At 38.5% G+C, this 16589-nt stretch overlaps 1 protein-coding gene across 13 annotated transcripts in view; it reads left to right on the forward strand.

Moving 5' to 3' along the window:
• PCDH11X (protocadherin 11 X-linked) overlaps window positions 1-16589 on the forward strand; it is a 495127-nt gene that overhangs the window by 348466 nt on the left and 130072 nt on the right. The window lies entirely within an intron of this gene.

Here is a 16589-nt window from a genome sequence, read left to right on the forward strand (position 1 = left end):
TTGATTCTAGTGATTTTAATTTTGTTCTGGATTCTGCCTTCCTTCTGACAAGCTCCTCGGGTATCATTTATCAGAGCAATCATTCGTCTTACCACCAAGTTCATTTTTGACAATAAAAATGTGCTTAGGCGCTTTTGTGTGATGACTCTTGGTTTAATGTTTGTTATGCGTTAATGCTGCTTTTGCAGACATCTCTGTTTTGCCTATCTGCAGTTATGCACAAAGATTTCCACTGAAGCAGAAAATGAGCATCCCTAGGGCATTTCAAGAAGCATGGTTCCTGTCTGGCAAGACAGCATGTTGCTGCCAAGTCAAATATGTGAATTAGTCAGGTATGCTGTCATGAAAAATAAAATGCCTATTGCTTTATGGATGCCACAATCTTAAACATCCCCCGTGAACTAGCCCTTGGGAATAGAGGGTGTAGGGTGCTTAGCACGGAGAGAATAACTCCTGTCTCTCCTTGGTTGCTAGCAAAGGATTCTGTACAGAAGACACTAATTGAATAATGCTTGGGAGAAATACGGTAATATAATCAGAGGAGGACTTGAAAGGTTGATGGTCTTTTATATATTTCCAGGAGGGAGATGAGGAAAGAATTGAAAGGGCAGGCCAGGTAAATTCTGGGCTGTAATGCACATGGGTTGTCTTGCAGTCTTATAAGAGGAAAGTTTACTTAGCCTTTGGGGAGGCTTATGGAATGGGTGGTTCATGTCCATGTTTTCTTGTTTCTTCACACAGAACAGAAATTTACTTGACTTTCATGAGTTCAGAAGAGCTGAAGAGGGACAGGCCTATATGGAAGCTACCAGATGAATGCTAGCTAGCATTGCTGGCTGTGGAATTCTGGGAGTTGAAGTCCACATGCCTTAAAATTGTCAAGGTTGAGAAACACTGCCCTATACCATTCTGCACAAACGGCAGTGACGGAGCACCCACAACTTCTGAAGTCAAGCTATTCCACTGTTTAATTGTTGTCACTCTCAAGAAATTTCTCTTTAGTTCTAGGTTGGTTCTCTCCTTGATTAATTTCCATTCATGATTCATGCTAGCCATGCTGGCTGGGGAATTCTGGGAGCTGAAGTCCAGAAGTTATCAAGGTTGGACAAACCCTGTGCTAGATTCATTTCTGGTTTGGAAAACTCCAGGACCTAACTTATTTTTCACAAGTCTACTGCATTAATTAACCATCTCATTGTGCAAAGCAAATTGCCAATTGGGGGGGGGGGGAAACAAATATTTTCAGATAAACTACTCCTGGTTCATAAAAGATCACACCATTAGCTTCATGCTTGTAATTTCACTTCCTTAAGTGAAATTAATCCTTAATTCCATTATTCTTATTCTTATTATTTAAAAAATGATACACTGAATAAATGACACAATACTAATAGCAGAGGTCATTTTCCAAAGAACACAATAATTATAACCTGATGGATCAGGAGCACAAATATTTGTTTCACCTGACTGGGGTGAGCAGTGGTTAAGTAGGGACCTTAATAAATTTATCTATGTATTCCCCTTATAAACCACAGACATAATGAGATTATTGTTTGGAAACACATGCATAAAGTTTAAGGCAGCTCAGTAGGGGGAAAAAATAATAAATTCACAGCTGTTCACCTTCATGTAGAACAGATTGGGAATAAATTATTAATCAGGAAGTAGAAGGATAAATTTTGTGTATGTTATCAGAAATTCATTTTTGATCTTTACAAGAGTTGGGCTCATGTGACTAATCAATTAATAATGGATTCCAGTTTATTTCCACTTGAGCAAGACTGTGGATAATGTTTGTTTATCCGCTGCCGAGAACCATATTTTTTCCTCTGTCTCTCTCCAGTGGGCTGTGGTCTCATTTTTAGAGGACCAAGTAGGTACATCTTTGATTCCAATAAGCTTCCTCAATCCATTCATCTCACAGGAAATTGCTGGAAAGTCTGGAAATATTTATGACAACTAGGACTCATTTAGAGCAGGGATCTCCAAACTTGGCAACTTTTAAGACTTGTAGACCTCGACTACCAAAATGGCTGGCTGAGGAATTTTGGGAGTTGAAGTCCACAAGACTTAAAAGTTGCCAAATTTGGAGATTCCTGATTTAGAGAGTGGTGATCAGCTGGTACTTTTATGGTTATTGTTATTATTTTTTTGCTGAGAAAAGTGATGATCACATGAGTGATGGTGAGAGCTGATACATTTTCACCAATTAATGTGTTTCACAGATTAAGATTCACTAAAGAAACTTTTGAAGGCAAGGATTGTTTTTACTGTTAGGAAATTTCTCCTTAGTTCTAGGTTGCTTCTCTCCTTGATTAGTTTCCAACCATTGTTGGAAAGGAGACATTTCCTTAGAATGAGAACAATTAACCAGTGGAATGGCTAGCCTTCAGAGGTTGTGGGTGCTCCATCACTGGAGGCTTTTAACAAGAGACTGGACAGTCACTTGTCTGAAATGGTATAGAGCAGACATGTCAAACACAAGGCCCGGGGGCCTGATGCAGCCCACAAAGTGGTTTCATGTGGCCTGTGAAGCCATCCTGGAAACAGTGAGGGAACGGCCCCCACTGCCTTTGCCCTGGCTCAGGCCAGCCGGGAGCCAATGTACAATTTTGTGGTGGCCATCTGTGCTGAAACGCATTCAGTCTTAGCTCCACAAGGCCATCTAGAAACAGCGAGGAACCAGCCCCTGTCGTGTCGGCCCCGCCCCCTGGGTGCATGCTAGGGAGATGTCACCCTTTGTGAGGAATGAAGAAATGGGCTATGCCTTGGCGCTTGCCCCGGTCCCACCCCCTTCTGTCAGAGACCCTCAGATCTGTCCCACTCCTGCTCAGGCCCCCACAGGCACCCTTGACATGAATGATGTAGAGCTGGCCATGCCCACCCAGTAGGCCACACCCACTCTATCCACGCCTACCCAGTAGGCCGCACACACCCTGGCCACCCCCCCCCCCGAGGGCAACCACAATGCTGATGCGGCCCTCAATGAAATTGAGTTTGACAACCTTGGCATAGGGTCTTCTGGTTGAGCAGGGGATTGGACTAGATGACCTCCAAAGTCCCTTCCGTTATTCTATTCTGTTCTGATTGTTTATTTGGAAGAAAATGGAGCCGATGAAAACTAGCCTAGAGCGAACTAACTATTCATCATATTAAATATATTTCACAAATTTCATATGGAGGTGCCATAAAAAAGAATGGAATATGTTCTTTGCAAAACTTTACCACTGACAAGTCCCTTCCTTTCCAACTTTTTGGTAGCCCTCTATAAAACACATTTTAGTTGTAATAAAGACAAAGAATAGCCCATTTGGATCAAGACCAGACTACCCAGCAATTTATTTCTCAGTGGCTACCCACTGGGAAACTTGCAATTAAGAGATGGGAACCTGTTCCACTCCCACTGAGCTTTCCCTGTGATTGCAACTGATATTTGAAGTCTTCAAAACTAATAGACTGATAGAAGTTACAGTTCTTTAAGGCTGTAAGAATAGCCATACCATTGTAGGCTAAGTCCCCTTCTGCTCCAGCAGCTTGTCATTATGTCCCACTAACTAGATGTTTCTGGTGTGCAACATTTCCTTTTTTTCGTTATTATTCCCTTGTAACTAGGTTGAGAGTTATGGTACCTCCTATCCAGGAGTAACAGTGAATCTTCAAGACTAATAGGTCTGGACAGACCATCACAAGCTACAGAATGAACGGCCATGATCAGGCATTTCAAACTAAGCCATCTTAGTGATTCAGTGCAGTGTTCAAAATGTAAAAACACATTTGGTCCTAGATGGACTTCTGTCAACTTATTCTAGTATTAACCTTCCCCTGAAGAACACTTTCCTCTTCAAACAATAGATGTTATATCTTGCATTGACAGGTTTGGATTTTATATTGTCTATGAAATCATTTAAATCTCTCTCTTAAGGGAAATATTATGGGAAGGTAGAGAGGGTTTATATAGATACCTTAATACAGGGGTCTTCAAACTTGGCCCTTTTATGACTTGTGGACTTCAACTCCCAGAATTCCTCAGCCAGGCATGCTGGCTGAGGAATTCTGGGAGTTGAAGTCCACAAGTCATAAAAGGGCCAAGTTTGAAGACCCTTGTCTTAATAGGTTCTGAGCTAGTAAGAAATTTCTCCTAGAAATTCCTTTTATAATTGTATAGAATCCATATTCCTGGATATCTCTTCTGCCATTTTGTACACGGTATATGGAGGTTCTCAGTCATCCAGGTCATGGTTGTTGTGTTGTTGTCAGGGTGGTAAGTTGGTAAGTAAGTAAGATATTTCAACAACTTACCACCCTTCCATCTCCTGGAAGTAATTTTAGATATTCAATTTCAATTATACTATAAATAGTAAAGGTTCCATCAAGTCAAGTTCAACTAAGTGGACATACTCATGCTGTTATCTTGCAAAATTAAAGAAGTGATTTGTCATCACTATTTCCTGCAATGTGGTTTAAATTTCTCTATCATGTGTCAGCCAGGGTTATTTTTGGCAGGTCTCCCACCCGACTACTGGCCAGCCTTGACCCTGCTTAGCTTCTGAGCTAGTCGACCAGCTTCTGCCACCTGTTGAGAGCAGCTCAGCTCTGCTCATTTGCATTCTAATTCAGTCTGTTTATGCATCAATCTGTGATTCATGCTGTTTGGTGTCCTAAACCTGAGGCAAGAAAAATGATTTCCCCCCCCCCAAAAAAAAAAGCTTTGATTTTGTACTTGGTCAAAAATAGGATGTGGAGTTGTTAGGAAGAAGAAGAAAAACCTTAGAGGGGGTTAAGTTCAAAGACTTTCTTTGAGTCAGCTCAGCTGTAAACTAATTCAGTCAGAGCGGCATTAAATTTTACTGTTTGAAATGATATGTAGCATTTTTGTTATTATTTTTCTTTGTTCCTGATTATTGGATTATTTTCTGTACTCTGCAGTGTAATTAAAAGGAACGTTTGGAAAGATTGAGGTTTCTTTCTTTATTTTTATTTTTTTAAAGAAAAAAACCTCCTCTGCTAATGAAATAATGCGTAGTTCCTTTTTAATCACTCCCATTGAGATGTCACTACTTGTTAATGACTTCCTTGAGCTAAAAGCAAGCAGAATCCTTGAAGTTGATACTTTATATTTTACATTTTATCCTATGAGAAGAAAATGAACTCTAGATAGATAGATAGATATAGAGATAGATATATAGATATAGAGATAGAAAGATAGATAGATATAGATAGATAGATAGATAGATAGCTATAGAGATAGATAGATAGATAGATAGATAGATAGATAGATAGATAGATAGATAGATAGATAGATAGATAGTAAATATGTCCTGAACTCAGGTTTGATACGCCAGCCTTACAAAGTCACATTGTTAAATCAGTTTTGACCATACTATACGTTGTATTGCAATGAGGGTTGAAATGAGGGTTTCTTGGTGTTTTCTGAACTCGGTTGTTTTCTTGCAAACTTTTCATTACCCAAACTAGGTAACATCATTCATGCTAGTAAGGGTTTACCCTCATTTTATACACTAGTGGCGTGCACTGAGAGTGTTGGTGAGAGCGTTCTTGGTGCCTTGATTAGGCTATTGTGTACTGTTAGCTTGTTTGTCTGAGTTGATTAGGGTACTGTTTTCTTCTTGATTGTTGACCTAGTGTTAATCTTGATGTGGATTCTCTGCTCATCTGGGTGTGGATTGCTGGCAAGGAGGTGTTTTGGCCTTTTTGTTCCCTCTTTGATTCTTTTGAATGCTATAAAGATGTTGCTTATCTCTACCTACCTGGATTTCCAGGACTTCTCTAATATTTGTATTGCTTTTTTCCTCCCTTTTTTCCCTGTTGACAATCCTTTGAGTCTCCCGTATTTTCCCATCAATGTGCTAACTGAATCAGTAACCAATTTAGCCCCTACGTGGTTGAGTTTTAGAAAAGCTGTTTGAAGTGGACTGAAAAAAAAAAAAAGCCCCGGGAAAGGATCCTATATGAGTTGAGTACTTCACTCTGGAATGTGGCTGGAGATTTAGCATTCCTCGGGGGCCATAATATTCTGTGTAGTTTTTTTTGGTATTATTAGCTTCTTTTGTGGTATTGATTTGTTATTTTAACCTTTATGTCTGAAGCGTCTGGCACAAAGGATCAAGACCATACTGTACGTTAAGTTGTAGTTTTTTTTTTTTTTTAAAAAAAGATTTGTTGCTCAAGCCTATACATAAGAATATAGTCAAAGTTCAACACTAAATTTGCACAAGATAAGAGTTATTGGAATTCAAGAGAAGTTGGATTTGGACTGTTTGTGGCAACATAATGATTCTAAGCTGCTGACACACTTACCTCTGCCCACCAGCTCTGCCTGCTCTTCTCTTACTGAAGGAGTAGACTGTCGCTACTTAGAGTCCTTCTGAACTCTATAAGCAGCAATCAATCAATCAATCAAACTAACCCTTAGACTTTGTGAGGTCAACCAATGTTGGCTAAATGTCACAAAGAGTGAGATGGTGTTTATATAGAAAAAGGAAGTATTGACGTTACAGTGTCTCAAGTATCTCATGGTTGAAATTTGAAGGTCTAGATATCTGTTCTCGTATTGAACTTCATCACCACACCATTGTTATTGTCATCCTTGCTTTGTTTTGGTGTTTTTCTGTCCCCTAAAGGTCAAAGAGAAATGAACAGAAACAAATCTAATAAGTAAAATGGGTCAAGACAAAGAATTCATCGTCCTTTTCCTGTGCAATGGCATTTAAAAGAGATTCCTTCAGTCTGCTCAAATATCTGCATTGGGGACAAAGGCTACTCTCTTTCAACTGGACTAGTTGACTAACCAAACCTTCTATTTTAGGAATAACCATGAATACCCATCATTGGCAGAAAATGGTTTGTAGTGTTTTTTTTTTTAAATCATCTGAAACCCCTATTACATCCTTTCCAAGGTCATTCTTTTGACTCCCACCCCCCAAGAAAAAGAAAAAAAATTGTGGTCTAGCATGTGCCATCACTGTGCAGATGGATGCATAAAACAATCAATAATAAGTCTGGTGGGTATTAAGCTAAATGGGTATATAAATAGGCAGCTAAAAGGTCTTTTGTCCTTTGTTATCTGACTTTATGATGCCTTAGTTAGGTGAGAATAAGGTTTCCAGGATGTTAATGCTTGCTAATATATTACGAAATAAACCTAACCTTACACTGACAAATCTTCCCGTCACATGGCAAAGCAGGAATTATTAATAATAGTTTTTAAATACCATTGGTGACATTTTAAAGGAAACTAAAGGGAGAAAAAGGTCATGGCTTTCTTTTAATAAAAAATTAGGGATTCATTGTCCTGTCTAACAAAATGTCATCAAAGTCAGGTGGAGCTGCCTAAGCTATTAGAATAAATAAAAGTGGGTCTGCTTTGTCTCACCAATGCTGACAGGGCAAACTGTTATTAGCACCTAGTTTGGTAATTAAATGTCTGGAAGAAAACAACCTGAAGTGCCAATATTCGCTTTTATCGGCAATAGAATGTATATTGTGGTCAAGGCTGATTTGACGATGTGTCTTTGCAAGGCCAGAGTATCAAATTTGAGTTGAGGTCAACTTCATTTTTACTTCATTTCACTTCACTTCTGCTAAGGACAAGAACCAAATGTCTACGCAACCTTTGCTTGAAAAGTCTAGTGATGGGTTACCCACAACTTCAGCAGGTAGGCTGTTCCATGGCTTAATAGCTCTCACCATTAGGAAATTTGTTTTTATTTCAGGTTTGCAGGAGTGCTGTAAATCCTTCACTCACTGATTTGTGCCTTACCTTGAGATATTGTGCAGAATTAATCCCTATCTCTGCAAAGCAAGGTTTCTCTTCTCCTCTGCAAGGCAGAGAAATTTACTTATTTGGCTGTCATTATATGATCATTACAGTTCTAATAACTTGAAGTTTTCTTTCACAATCCTATCCTGAGATGTTTCAAGGCATTCCTGCACTCTGCATAAATAAGGGAAGAAAATTCAGTATACTTAAGGTTACAGGTGAAATGTTTGTGGCAACGTTTGGTGGGTAGGAGAAACATAGTTCAGGGATAACAATGGTAAAGTATCTACATATACATTTCTGCCTCGCATCTTTCTTTGTTCCTCCTTGCTGTTTCCCCAGAAACGTTAATTTCTTCATCCAGTTAAATAACAATTGTCATTATGTCTGAGCTTATATTAGAATTTCCAGATCATGGGAAAGGTTTGCTGGTGATAGCATCTCAACATATTTCAAAGTAGCTTTTGGAAGCATAATCCAAAGCTTCTGCAGCCTTTCCCCTTTTTCCTTTCCTTTCCTTTCCTTTCCTTTCCTTTCCTTTCCTTTCCTTTCCTTTCCTTTCCTTTCCTTTCCTTTCCTTTCCTTTCCTTTCCTTTCCTTTCCTTTCCTTTCCTTTCCTTTCCCTTCCCTTCCCTTTCCTTTCCTTTCCTTTCCTTTCCTTTCCATATGCTTGCTTTTTAAAGGCCAAGTAATATAATTCCTATTACATTTTCACAACCTCAAAACATTGGAATGTAATCCAGTTACTGTTATAAATAACACGCTTGCATTATTCCTGGCAGTAGTTGGCACCTATTATTAAATCAGTACTGATTGGAACATCTCATTCAGATTAGCAATAACCCATTAAGTAATCTTAGAACTGATGGGAAATTGTACATTATTACACATTCATGTGGGTTTGATTTTAATGCAGCATTTGATGCACAAATATGACGTTAATGGCTCATAACTACTACCTTGTCCTTGCACAATTTTTAAAAGCCTGGCTTGAGGAGTAATTAACCAGTGTTGGTCAAGGACTCTGTTAATCTTGGGAATTAGAGAAAGGAATGGTTAGGAGCCAAGAACAGCTATGAGCAGAAGGAGAGGAAATTAAAAAAGAAGATTAAAATCAATCCCTTTCACTGTTTCTTGAACCAAGTTTTTAAATGGCAGAAGATTCTGAATATTGTACTTGCAAACATCCATACTCATAATAATTTTCAAAAGCTGCCTTAGAGGTCATCTGGTACAACCCATTGCTTAACAAATGGTCCATAGAGCATCTTCACAGAGGATTCTGCAGCTTCTCCTTTGAAGACTTCTAGTGAAGAAGCTCATACAGCTGGACCTTCTCTGAACTGATCTGTTCTGCTACTTCCTTCTGGAGATTAAGCCCATTCTTCTAAACACGTCCTTCAGACTGCTATTATATCTCCTCTTAGTTGTCTGTTCTATAGGATAAATATACCCAGATCCTTTGTACCTTGGAAAGCTTGGTTTTCAAACTTTCTACCATCTTGGTTGATGTTTTCTGAACTTGCTTCAATTCATGTTAGTCCTGTTCAAGACATCCCAAACTGGAGTATGAGCTGAGTGGACAGGGACAAAAAAGCCAACACAGTGCTGGGATGCATTAACAGAGGGATAGAATCAAGATCACGTGAAGTATTAATACCACTTTACAATGCCTTGGTAAGGCCACACTTGGAATACTGCATCCAGTTTTGGTCACCATGATGTAAAAAAAATGCCGAGACTCTAGAAAGAGTACAGAGAAGAGCAACAAAGATGATTAGGGGACTGGAGGCTAAAACATATAAGGAACGGTTGCTGGAATTGGGTATGTCTAGTTTAACGAAGAGAAGGATGAGGGGGGACAGGATAGCAGTGTTCCAATATCTCAGGAGCTGCCACAAAGAAGAGGGAGTCAAGCTATTCTCCAAGGCGCCTGAAGGCAGGACGAGAAGCAACGGATGGAAACTGACCAAGGAGAGAAGCAACTTAGAACTAAGGAGAAACTTCCTGATAGTTAGAACAATTAATCAATGGAACAACCTGCCTCCAGAAGCGGTGAATGCTCCAACACTGGAAGTTTTTAAGAAGAGACTTGACAGCCATTTGTCTGAAATGGTGTAAGGTTCCTGCCTGAGCAGGGGGTTGGACTCAATGACCTCCAAGGTCCCTTCCAACTTTATTATTATTATTATTCCCTCTAATCTGGCACGTGTGAAATTGTCATTTAGCAACTGCATCATATTGCAGCTTAGGTGTAGTGAGCATGGATACCCAGATTCCGTTAAGCTATGTTGCTCCCATCTTATGCTCATGCTTTATATTTGTAAGAATACTAAAATTCTAAGTCCAGTTCCTAGCTTCTCTGAGCAGAATGGGAAAGACCTGAATTCCTGAAAGTCACTGTCAGACACCACAGTGGTCTGACTCAGTCCAAGACAGTTTCTTTCCTTTTTTCTTCTTCTTTTTTTAACTTCAACCAGTCTTACAATTTGAAGCAGGAGAATTGGGACCTTTATTTGTAGCTTGGAAATATAACTCAGCATGATGGCGTTTACTTTGCATGGAAATCCCTGTCTGAAGTGAACTACTTTTTCATAAGATAGGCATATGCCATTGAGAAACTTCTTTAAAACCCACTAAACTCCCAAATGCTGTAGATGCCTTTGCTGCAGCAAAACCAGTTGCTTCCGAGCCTTGAAATATGTATTGAGTTTCTTTAGGGAACTTTAAAGTGGGAGTTAAGAGAGCTTCCTGGAGTATAAATTAGCCATAGATAAGTACTTTTCTGCAAGGAAAGTCCTTCTGAACACATTGCTGCTGTTCCAGCCCATTTATCTGGCCACACCTAAAGGGTCCATCTATAAAATGTTTTCCCTTAGGGATTAAATTTGTCCCTATCCCCCCTTTATTTTGACAAAGCCATAAAAATCACCTGTTTCTTAATTCATTTCAGCTTTTTATTATATTTTTTTTTTAAAAAATACATCTTGTATTTTAATTATCCTGAGCCTCCTTGATTAGACACGTGGGCTTTAAGTAAATTAATAAAAAGAGAAGGTTTACTTCACTGTGGAACTGGATCTAAACATCAAACAGCAAGGAAGGGTCTTTTCTTCATGTTTTCTCCATATCTTTTTTTTTTTTTCTTTCTGAAGCGTGAGCTCATTGTAATGGAACTGAATGTTGGATCATGCAGGTCTTTAATTTGATCTAGCCAGATTCTTCCTCTACTCTTATATTAATTTTGCTCTCAATGGAAACAGGTTCAACCCAAGAATGTAAGTGACTTGCCTCTTCTCAAAGAAATATCGGTGGGTTCTTTGGTACTCAAAATTCTTCAGATCTTTTGATAAAAGGAGAGAATTCCAAGTCTGCAGCAGCCCTACAGACTGTGGTCTATTTTGTTCATTTCTTTTCGAGAAGAAAGACCCATCCCTTAAGCCATCTCGACTCTGGAAAAAGAGTAATAATGCTTGTCAAAAACGGAATAGGTCAAGTAAGCCAATGGTGCTGAACACCAGTAACTGCATAGCATTTGGCCCTGCTTGTATTCCGGGAGACTGCTTCCTCCTCGCATCCTCCCTTTAAGGGCAACCGACTAAAAATTTACGACATGATTTGCTGTCATTTATATTATTTCACATTCCTTTTCAAATCAAAACACATAAATGTCTCTTGGGCTCCTGGGGTAGCTTTTTAATCTTCTTAACTATTAAAAAAAATAAAGATTTATTATAGGGTTTATTGTCTCTCCTTCTTCTTTACTTTTAGGATAAGCATTAAAGTTTGATAATTGTGTTAATTATTTTTCATGCATACTCTTTTTCAGTCAATAAAACAGTTGGTTGTGGATTTTGATGTGGGGAGGAGGGAGACGTCAGGGATGGTTTTAAAACCAATTTATTTTAATTGAATAAGATGATTACTCGAATGAATAATTTTAGATTGCTCACTGTTATGGTGCAAGACCTATACAGCATTATATATTCATATATACACCAGGATAGAATACATTGTACTTTAACTCTAGTTGTTGAGCCATTTGGTATGATTTGATTTTACTTTTTTTTAATTTCTAAATCAAGCATGTTTTATCCGGGTATTTTAAATAGCAATGAATCCCATTTTGTGTTTGCTATGAAAATATCATGCCACATGCATTATAACACACTCTACCTTGTTGTTTTTGTGCATGGTTAAGTAATCAGTGCATTTGGGTATTGTGTTTGTGTGTATTTTCCAATGCCATAAGGATTTTTAAAAATGTTTATAGGATCACACGGGTTTCTCTTTCTTTAATTTCCAGTGGTGACTGAGAAATCAAAGCTACGAGCAGAAATCAGTACATGAAAAAAATCTGATTGTTTCCAACAGTTTCTTCATCTACGTTCTTGAATTTTGTAGTCTCAATTTAATTTAAACTGTTATTATAGTTGTCGTCGTCATCATCATCATCATTTAAATGGTAGAATATATGCCGCAGGAGTAGCATCTACTTTTACTTCAGTTCATTCCAATTTGCAATTTTTGTCTTTCCATTTTTTATTTATAAAACTCATACTTATACAACTTGGTAAACCCAAGACACTATTTTGCTAGTTTAATGTTTTAAACATAAAATTGTAACATTCACAGAGGGAAGGCTAGACTAGCAAGAGAAGTCTTTATGGTGTGACAAAAGCATTATGAATTATTTATCTTTAATATTTCCTCTTTCAGTATCAATGATCTGCATGTATACATTCTTCAATGCATATGCTCCCACAGATGACAACTTTGAAATGATAAGGTACCGAGTTTTATCAGGAGAACACTTGCCTGGTATTTGACCAATATCCACGAAGCAGACTGTCAACCTCCAGCTTGAGTATTCAGATAAAAATCCAGGATTATTTTCTTTACTGAAACTTTTATTGAATACATGGCCTGGTATAGGCAAAGTATAACTAACTCTAAAATCCCAAGGCATCAGACCATAGCATATAACAATGACTTTCCCAGCCAAACCCCTCAAATGTCTACCTAGCTCGTGTAAACAAGTTTGCTGTGTTATGGGAATCGTCTGCTATCTTCTTCACACCTGCTAGAATGTCCTTGAAAGTTTTCCAGACTGCCGGCTCTCAGTAAACTTCCATAGAACTGGAGAGGTTGGGCATCTCTAATTAACCCAGTCAAAGGCAACACCCTCCCTTACTCTAATGAAAACAGAGAGGCACATAGCTGCCAAATTTTCACTCTTTTTTGTAGACTGCATCAGTAAAATAACAAACTACAACAAACATACTTAAGATTCCTTCCGTGGTACATAGCATGCTGGATAACTACATTTCGCTACAATGTCATCTAAACCAATGTAGTTACCATGTATAATTAGTCTCTCAGCTTTTTGGATAAGCTGGGAAAATTAGGTTGAGTCAATCAAGATTCATTTAAACATGTATAAGTGGTATGGTAGGAGAAGAACAAGCAGAGCTGGGAGGAAGAGTTAAGCATGTGATTAGCCTAGAGTCGTTGTGTTCCCACAAGTGATCAAAGTCCAACCTATCCTGAATTTCTTATCCCTTATCTGGTGCTAATTTAATGTTGAACTTTAGTTCATTGGATTCTTGTGTATAGGTTTGAATAAACCTTCTGTGCTGCAAACATGTGTGTCCTGATTTTTTGCCCTGACAGGTAAGTACATATACTAGTGTTCAGAAACATATGACAGGATTCCATTCCATTCTTATGCTCCATTCTCTAGCCCATATCTAGAATATCAAGGTCACAAAGTCTACACTGGTGTTTCTCAACCTTGGTAACTAAGAAGTGTGGACTTCAACTCCCAGAATTCCCCAGCCAGAATGAGTGAAGTCCTCACATCTTAAAGTTGTCACCATTGAGAAACTTTTTTTTTGGGGGGGAGGAATCTGATTGTCACTTCATCCTAGATATTAGAATTAGACTACTGAGCTTAGTACTACCGTTAAAAAATAAGATAGGGGTGAGATGGTGAGGTTCATTAAACATTATAAGTCATACTAGGTAAAGTTGTCATAGCCATAACTAGTTGCAAGCTAATATTAGCACATGATGAAAAATTTGCTTGAAAAGGCAGTCTTGATAGTGGTGGAAAGTAATTCCTCAAGGAAAAAGGTTACAGCACTGTGTTATTATCTCACCTGATTGCAGCACAATTCACTCCCCCATCTAAAGTGTAAGTAATTTTGTTCCAAGTAAAAAATAATTATACATAGCTATAACATGAACTTCATTACAGAAATGGCTATATTCAAGATGGAATTATAAAGAAAACTTTAGCATATTAATAAAACATGTCAAAGACGGTTATTTTCTCCTTCCAAAACTAATGCAATTGAAGCAAGTTTGCACTGCGATAACAATTATAAAAGCAAATGAACATTTTTTCCCATGCAGATGTAGTGTGCATTGGCATTTCCCCAACATCTGTGTCGCCATCAATCTGCCTTTAGGTATTGCTGCTCAGTGTGTATAATGTTGTTAACAACAGACATAACATTATAAAACTACAATTAAATGAAGGTGGTTGGAAGATCCATTAAAATGTTGTCTTCTGTTAGAGCCCCATTTGCAGAATTTTAATAGGATCTGTACGGAGACCGCAAATTTTGTTTAATTATGCAAAAGCTGTAAGATGGTTGTGAGTTCTTTACATATGCTGTCTTAGTCTTGTAGGAGAAAATGTCAAGCACACCAGTTGTGAATAGTCTCAAGCAGAACCTCTATTGTTAGTTACAAGAACCTCACCAGACTGGCTACACTCTTTGGGAATGGCCAGATAAATCCTCAGGGATTCTGGGGAAGGTCAGCCTGGTGCCACTTTCTTCATTGCAAAGACTCTAAGCTTGGGCCCCTCTTAACACCTCCTGCTAGTCTAGCCAAAGATAACACTACAGAAAAAGATCTAACTATCTGAAGATAATCAAATTATCCCAGGTCTGATATAATCAATGTTATAATGTTTCTATAAATTTCTCCACAATGGTCAATTTGACTTGCCTCCAGAAGTTGTGGCTGTTCCAACACTGGACGTTTTTAAAGAAGAGACAGGACAACTATTTGTCTGAATGGTATAGTGTTTCTTTCCTGAGCAAGGGATTGGACTAGTTACTCTGTTTGTGACTTACAACTACAACATGGCCAATACGAGGGGTGATTGGAGTTGTAATTCAGCCACCTCTGCAGGCTGACATTTTGCCTGAGGCTGCTTTGCAGATGCAAATGTCTCCCTGTTTCCAAGGAGTCAGATTTGGAAACGAGAATGGCTTAATGGAATTCTAGTCTCGCACTGCAGCAAATAAAACAGAATGTAATCTGGCTTTAATAGCTACACTTTTCTTCAAGCCGCCGAGACAGGCATTTCTTGTTTCACATCTTGCATTTTCATGCTAGCCCCCCAAAATTACATTCCTATTCATCTCCTGATTAGACAGGCCGGATATCTTTCTCTGGGACTGTATTTGATAAATGATTAAACTCCGCCTTAATTCTCCAAAGGAAATTCAGCCAGACAATCTGAATCACAAAGTTTTTGTTCCTGCAGATCTCTGATGTGGGAGGACTTCAGATGCTTTCTTCACAGAACCATGTGGTCATGTAGAAGCAAGCAGCTTCCACTGTTCTTTTAAATGGAACCCATTAAATAACTTTTAGGTGCCTTGGAGCTATGTTGCATCATCACGGCAAGACTGTTTTTTTTTTTCAGAATTATTGTTTCATTTCTGTTTGGTTGGTGGGTGGGTCAGTGGTGCCACCAATTGCTAAATTATGGAAGCCCACCAAAGAACCACCAAGACCTCTCCCATTAACACTGATGGGGCACGCCACTAGAATATAAGTTGAGAGCAAACCCCACTCTCTTCTAGCACTGATGATGTTACATAGTTTGGTAATGAAATGTCTGCAAGAAAACCACCATGCTCAGAGAGCACCAAGGACTCAACACTGAGTTACAAATATTCTCTTCTATCAAATTATGGAATCGTTTTTAGAACGTCACATCATGCTTTCTCCCCATTACGTGAAAGAGTCTCCAACTTACATTCTTATCCTAAACATAATCAGAAGCACCTAGTGAATGTTTTGCAACATAGGAGGGAAGAAAAATTTCTCGTACTGCTCAAAGCATTTTGGGATCTTTTTGCTCTAAAAAGCCACAGCATATTTAACTGCATTTTAAGGCAGACAGCATCACTGTAGGATTGGGTCATGGCTACTAGAACTGACTAAATGAAGGGGAAAAAAAGGTTTCCTGAAATAGCATGGTTATTTGTGGCAGATAAAATTGAGAATGCTATTTTGCCCAGCATCTTCTGGGCAGGAGAAAATTATCCAGCAATTTAGAAAAAGACTGTTCCTCTGAATCATTTACCTCTGTTAAATTCATTCACTGAAATTTGTGTTGTCAGTTTTTTACTGGGGTGATATAAGAGGCAAGGAAGTAAAATTCTTAAAGGTTGGTATTAACAACCTATATGTGGGTTCCAAAGTCTGATAAAGAAATCAGAATAAATGAAACAGTCAAGACGACTCAAAAGAATTCTTGTCATTGTCTTCAGTAATAGTAATGAGGTTATTCCCAAGTGAAGCTGACATCCTCAGTCCTTTTTGTGGTGGAATTTGAAAGTGGGAGTATTCACTTGAACAATTTAGGATCTAAAGTTTCTCCCATGTGAAACCAAGATATTAAACATTGGCTTACAGTCAGCTTTCGTTGAAACTGTCATCCTAGTTTCCCAGCTGAGTTGAAGCATAGTGGGCCAGAAGCTTTCTGGGTTAAATTGTGGTT

The sequence above is a fragment of the Crotalus tigris genome, unplaced genomic scaffold (genome assembly GCF_016545835.1).
Source record: "Crotalus tigris isolate CLP2741 ecotype Arizona unplaced genomic scaffold, ASM1654583v1 scf7180000017622.5263843, whole genome shotgun sequence".
NCBI lineage: Eukaryota > Metazoa > Chordata > Lepidosauria > Squamata > Viperidae > Crotalus > Crotalus tigris.